This window comes from Lithobates pipiens, unplaced genomic scaffold, assembly GCF_037356315.1.
Source record: "Lithobates pipiens isolate NorthernLeopardFrog02 unplaced genomic scaffold, aLitPip1_a1.2 Scaffold_18, whole genome shotgun sequence".
In the NCBI taxonomy this organism is placed as follows: domain Eukaryota; kingdom Metazoa; phylum Chordata; class Amphibia; order Anura; family Ranidae; genus Lithobates; species Lithobates pipiens.
In genome coordinates, this window is record NW_027507758.1 from 179790035 (window position 1) to 179796688 (window position 6654).

The window sequence follows — 6654 nt, forward strand, 5'->3', positions numbered from 1 at the left end:
GGGTGGGAGTGAGAGAGAGATGCTGGGTGGGTTGTTGGGTGGGAGTGAGAGAGATGCTGGGTGGGAGTGAGAGAGAGATGCTGGGTGGGAGTGAGAGAGAGATGCTGGGTGGGTTGTTGGGTGGGAGTGAGAGATATGCTGGGTGACAGTGAGAGAGAGATGCTGGGTGGGAGTGAGAAAGATGCTGGGTGACAGTGAGAGAGAGATGCTGGGTGGGAGTGAGAGAGAGATGCTGGGTGGGAGTGAGAGAGAGATGCTGGGTGGGAGTGAGAGAGAGATGCTGGGTGGTTGTGAGAGAGAGATGCTGGGTGGGAGTGAGAGAGAGATGCTGGGTGGGAGTGAAAGAGAGATGCTGGGTGGGAGTGAAAGAGAGATGCTGGGTGGGAGTGAAAGAGAGATGCTGGGTGGGAGTGAAAGAGAGATGCTGGGTGGGAGTGAGAGAGAGATGCTGGGTGGGAGTGAGAGAGAGATGCTGGGTGGGAGTGAAAGAGAGATGCTGGGTGGGAGTGAAAGAGAGATGCTGGGTGGGTTGTTGGGTGGGAGTGAGAGAGAGATGCTGGGTGGGAGTGAGAGAGAGATGCTGGGTGGGAGTGAGAGAGAGATGCTGGGTGGGAGTGAGAGAGAGATGCTGGGTGGGAGTGAGAGAGAGATGCTGGGTGGGAGTGAAAGAGAGATGCTGGGTGGGAGTGAAAGAGAGATGCTGGGTGGGAGTGAAAGAGAGATGCTGGGTGGGTTGTTGGGTGGGAGTGAGAGATATGCTGGGTGGGAGTGAGAGAGAGATGCTGGGTGGGAGTGAGAGAGAGATGCTGGGTGGGAGTGAGAGAGAGATGCTGGGTGGGAGTGAGAGAGAGATGCTGGGTGGGAGTGAGAGAGAGATGCTGGGTGGGAGTGAGAGAGAGATGCTGGGTGGGTTGTTGGGTGGGAGTGAGAGAGATGCTGGGTGGGAGTGAGAGAGAGATGCTGGGTGGGAGTGAGAGAGAGATGCTGGGTGGGAGTGAGAGAGAGATGCTGGGTGGGAGTGAGAGAGAGATGCTGGGTGGGAGTGAGAGAGAGAGATGCTGGGTGGGAGTGAAAGAGAGATGCTGGGTGGGAGTGAAAGAGAGATGCTGGGTGGGAGTGAAAGAGAGATGCTGGGTGGGAGTGAAAGAGAGATGCTGGGTGGGAGTGAGAGAGAGATGCTGGGTGGGAGTGAGAGAGAGATGCTGGGTGGGAGTGAGAAAGAGAGATGCTGGGTGGGAGTGAGAGAGAGATGCTGGGTGGGAGTGAGAGAGAGATGCTGGGTGGGAGTGAGAGAGAGAGATGCTGGGTGGGAGTGAGAGAGAGAGATGCTGGGTGGGAGTGAAAGAGAGATGCTGGGTGGGAGTGAAAGAGAGATGCTGGGTGGGAGTGAAAGAGAGATGCTGGGTGGGAGTGAAAGAGAGATGCTGGGTGGGAGTGAAAGAGAGATGCTGGGTGGGAGTGAAAGAGAGATGCTGGGTGGGAGTGAGAGAGAGATGCTGGGTGGGAGTGAGAGAGAGATGCTGGGTGGGAGTGAGAGAGAGATGCTGGGTGGGAGTGAGAGAGAGATGCTGGGTGGGAGTGAGAGAGAGATGCTGGGTGGGAGTGAGAGAGAGATGCTGGGTGGGTTGTTGGGTGGGAGTGAGAGAGATGCTGGGTGGGAGTGAGAGAGATGCTGGGTGGGAGTGAAAGAGAGATGCTGGGTGGGAGTGAAAGAGAGATGCTGGGTGGGAGTGAGAGAGAGATGCTGGGTGGGAGTGAGAGAGAGATGCTGGGTGGGAGTGAGAGAGAGAGATGCTGGGTGGGAGTGAGAGAGAGATGCTGGGTGGGAGTGAGAGAGAGATGCTGGGTGGGAGTGAGAGAGAGATGCTGGGTGGGAGTGAAAGAGAGATGCTGGGTGGGTTGTTGGGTGGGAGTGAGAGATATGCTGGGTGGGAGTGAGAGAGAGATGCTGGGTGGGAGTGAGAGAGAGATGCTGGGTGGGAGTGAGAGAGAGATGCTGGGTGGGAGTGAGAGAGAGATGCTGGGTGGGAGTGAGAGAGAGATGCTGGGTGGGAGTGAGAGAGAGATGCTGGGTGGGAGTGAGAGAGAGATGCTGGGTGGGAGTGAAAGAGAGATGCTGGGTGGGAGTGAGAGAGAGATGCTGGGTGGGAGTGAGAGAGAGATGCTGGGTGGGAGTGAAAGAGAGATGCTGGGTGGGAGTGAAAGAGAGATGCTGGGTGGGTTGTTGGGTGGGAGTGAGAGAGAGATGCTGGGTGGGAGTGAGAGAGAGAGATGCTGGGTGGGAGTGAGAGAGAGATGCTGGGTGGGAGTGAGAGAGAGATGCTGGGTGGGAGTGAGAGAGAGATGCTGGGTGGGAGTGAAAGAGAGATGCTGGGTGGGTTGTTGGGTGGGAGTGAGAGATATGCTGGGTGGGAGTGAGAGAGAGATGCTGGGTGGGAGTGAGAGAGAGATGCTGGGTGGGAGTGAGAGAGAGATGCTGGGTGGGAGTGAGAGAGAGATGCTGGGTGGGAGTGAGAGAGAGATACTGGGTGGGTTGTTGGGTGGGAGTGAGAGAGATGCTGGGTGGGTTGTTGGGTGGGAGTGAGAGAGATGCTGGGTGGGAGTGAGAGCGATGCTGGGTGGTAGTGAGAGAGATAGGATGGATGAGAGTATGCAGGATGGTGGGTGGTTTGTGGGCAGGCTGGTGGGTGGGAGTGGACAGGCTGGTTGTGGGAAGGCTGGTGGGTGGGAGTAGGCAGGCTGGTGGGTGCGAGTATGCAGGATGGTGGGTGGTTTGTGGGCAGGCTGGTGGGTGGGAGTGGGCAGGCTGGTTGTGGGAAGGCTGGTGGGTGGGAGTGGGCAGGCTGGTTGTGGGAAGGCTGGTGGGTGGGAGTGGGCAGGCTGGTTGTGGGAAGGCTGGTGGGTGGGAGTGGGCAGGCTGGTGGGTGGGTGCGAGTAGGCAGGCTGGTGGGTGGGAGTGGGCAGGCTGGTGGGTGGGAGTGGGCAGGCTGGTGGGTGGGAGTGGGCAGGCGGGTGGGTGGGAGTGGGCAGGCGGGTGGGAGCGAGTATGCAGGATGGTGGGTGTGAGTAGGCAGGCTGGTGGGTGGGAGTAGGCAGGTGGGTTGTGTGTTAGGCCGGTGGGTGGGAGCAATTCTACAGGATGGTGGGTGGGAGTAGGCAGGCTGGTGGGTGGTTTATGGGCAGGCTGGTGGGTGGGAGTGGGCAGGCTGGTGGGTGGTAGTGGGCAGGCTGGTTGTGGGAAGGCTGGTGGGTGATAGTGGGCAGGCTGGTTGTGGGAAGGCTGGTGGGTGGGAGTGGGCAGGCTGGTTGTGGGAAGGCTGGTGGGTGGGAGTGGGCAGGCTGGTTGTGGGAAGGCTGGTGGGTGGGAGTGGGCAGGCTGGTGGGTGGGTGCGAGTAGGCAGGCTGGTGGGTGGTTTATGGGCAGGCTGGTGGGTGGGAGTGGGCAGGCTGGTGGGTGGTAGTGGGCAGGCTGGTTGTGGGAAGGCTGGTGGGTGGGAGTGGGCAGGCTGGTGGGTGGGTGCGAGTAGGCAGGCTGGTGGGTGGGAGTGGGCAGGCTGGTGGGTGGGAGTGGGCAGGCTGGTGGGTGGGAGTGGGCAGGCGGGTGGGTGGTAGTGGGCAGGCAGGTGGGTGGTAGTGGGCAGGCTGGTTGTGGGAAGGCTGGTGGGTGGGAGTGGGCAGGCTGGTTGTGGGAAGGCTGGTGGGTGGGAGTGGGCAGGCTGGTTGTGGGAAGGCTGGTGGGTGGGAGTGGGCAGGCTGGTGGGTGGGTGCGAGTAGGCAGGCTGGTGGGTGGGAGTGGGCAGGCTGGTGGGTGGGAGTGGGCAGGCTGGTGGGTGGGAGTGGGCAGGCTGGTGGGTGGGAGTGGGCAGGCGGGTGGGTGGGAGTGGGCAGGCGGGTGGGAGCGAGTATGCAGGATGGTGGGTGTGAGTAGGCAGGCTGGTGAGTGGGAGTAGGCAGGTGGGTTGTGTGTTAGGCCGGTGGGTGGGAGCAATTCTGCAGGATGGTGGGTGGGAGTAGGCAGGCTGGTGGGTGGTTTATGGGCAGGCTGGTGGGTGGGAGTGGGCAGGCTGGTTGTGGGAAGGCTGGTGGGTGGGAGTGGGCAGGCTGGTGGGTGGGTGGGTGCGAGTAGGCAGGCTGGTGGGTGGTTTGAGGGAAGGATGGTGGGTGGGGAGTCGGTAGGCTGGCGGGTGGGAGTAGGCAGGATGGCGGCTGGGAGTAGGCAGGCTGGTAAATGGCAGTGGGCAGGATAGAAAAAATAAATAAATGTATAAATAAATTATTAAATAAATACCGTTCAATTGACGAAATTTCTTATTTTTTCACCAAAAATTCGACAGTCACAGAAGAGACTACTAAGAAAATTAATTCTGAAATATAAAATAAAATAAAAAAAAAATTAAAAAAAATATTATTAAATCAATAAATAAATAAATGAAAAAAAAAAATATTTCTTAACATTCAAACAGTAACATGGAATTGCTTTTTTTTTTTTTTTATAATACAAAGGCAAGTAAATGTGATGCAATTAAATTAATTAAATGATATGGAGACTGAAAAAAAAAAAAATACCAAAAAATAAATAAATAAAAGATTAAAAAAATGAATACACCAGAATTAAAAAGATTTATTAATTACCTTTTGTAGTTGTAAGATTGCTGCTGCAGAATCGATAGTCGGTAGTTGGATAGATAAGTGGAGATAGTCGGTGGAGCCCCTCGACGCACGTCCTTCACCTATCCAGATCACTCAGCCTCTGCTAACAAAGGGATTCCCAAATCGAATATGGCGCCAATTTACACATGCAATCGCGTCACTTCCGGTCTCGAAATAACGCGATTGTAGCCCTCGGTGATGCCCAAGGCATCCTGGGAAATGGTGTCATACTTCTCCCAGGAGCCTCAGCGAGCCGGGCTGCCGAGGGAAGTGACGTTCTTAGCCCGGGCAATGGAAGAGGCAGATTTCGTGGGACCACCTAGCAACCGCAAGAAATAGGTAAGTAAAAATTTTTTTATTATCCAATTAATTTTAAGTAGAACATTTGATGCACATACGAGTTAGGTTATATTTTTGGTGGCAACACCACTTTAAGTGTTGATCTTCCTGCCTCTGATAACACAACAGGAAAAAAGACAGTATTGTTTATTTTTCTTAACTCTACCATATTAATTAAATTGTAAACCTTAACGCTCAGTAGTGATCTATTCTTTTGCAAACCTAGTGGCACTTTTATATACATCCACAGCCTAAATTATACTTACAAGTTTGGATTACACTGATTAGGATCTTCAGTAAGTGCTATTGCCAAATGGAAGCTATTATTTAACAAAAGCAAACAATTTTTACACTAAAACCTGAAATTGACCAAGCTTTGTAAGTTAGTTATATATTCAACTTACATTTAATACAAACTCTTCTGCAGGAATATCTGAATTTCCATCCTGAGGACATAAAGCAAATTTCAGCCTAAATTGATCCAATAAAATCAATTTGTCTGTGTTTTTCTGTATTTATATAGTTCACATTTGGCAAAGAAGGCAGGACATAAAATTAATTTTGTAGTCAACTGTAAGTTCTGGGCACTATCTAGTGTAAAAGTATACATTTCTTCCTAGCTCAAACACATTACCCTGATTAAATGCATCAATAATTTAATGGAATAGACTGTCCTTCAAATGGACTCAGCTGGAACTGTTGCTTGCAGAATAGTAAAAAAAAAGGTCTTAAAGATAAAAGACTCTGAAGAAATCATGCTGAACAAAAAGATATAAGATGAAGGAAATGAAGGAAGGTGTGAATCAATGATCTTAAAAGATTAATACAAGGAATTCTAATATAGGGTGGTAAGTAAAACATGCTTTGAATGTCTGGTAGTATATTAGTTGATAGAACTAAGGATATAAGGATAACAAAAATAAATATGAAAAACTTCAGTTAACAACATTAGAGAATTATTTCTACATTGCATTAAAACATAGGTGAAAGGTTTCATAAGAATTGCTCATCAGGATACAAAACTAAATAGAAAGCTACAACCTGTAGCAGCCCTGTGTAAACCCATGTCATGTATTAGATCTAATACAAGTACATAATTTGCAGTGAAATTGAACAACTTCTTTACTGCCCCAGAAAAAGAACCTTGCTAGGTTTGGAGGATGGTTGCTTTTAAAAAAAGTATAGTGTATGCTGAAATGCATGCAAATCAAAATAATAGAGACAGTGTGCTTGTGGAGTTTAAATGGAGCTAATGCTGATATTAGTAACTATGTAGTGGACCAGTTTATGATATTATCCCTCTACAATAGTGAATTAAATAAACCAATATGTTGCTTTCATTTGGAAAATGTAAATTCAGTCCAACTACCAGTGGACACTGCTTGCTATTAAGTAAGTAAGGTACTGCCACGGAATAGAACTGAAGAAGCTATAGCAGCACAAAGAATAGTGAAATATTTCTGGCCAATCACATGAAAACATAAACACAAACACAACAGGTAAAAATACATTTCTATGTGTTGGTATGAGACAAAAAAAGCCAAGGTATGTACTAATGTATTTAATGTGATAATAACATATGGTTTCTACATCTATGTTTGAAAGGAAAACCAAATTGCAGTCTGCTTAATATGTTAAAACTGAACTCAGGGAAACCTAAGAATT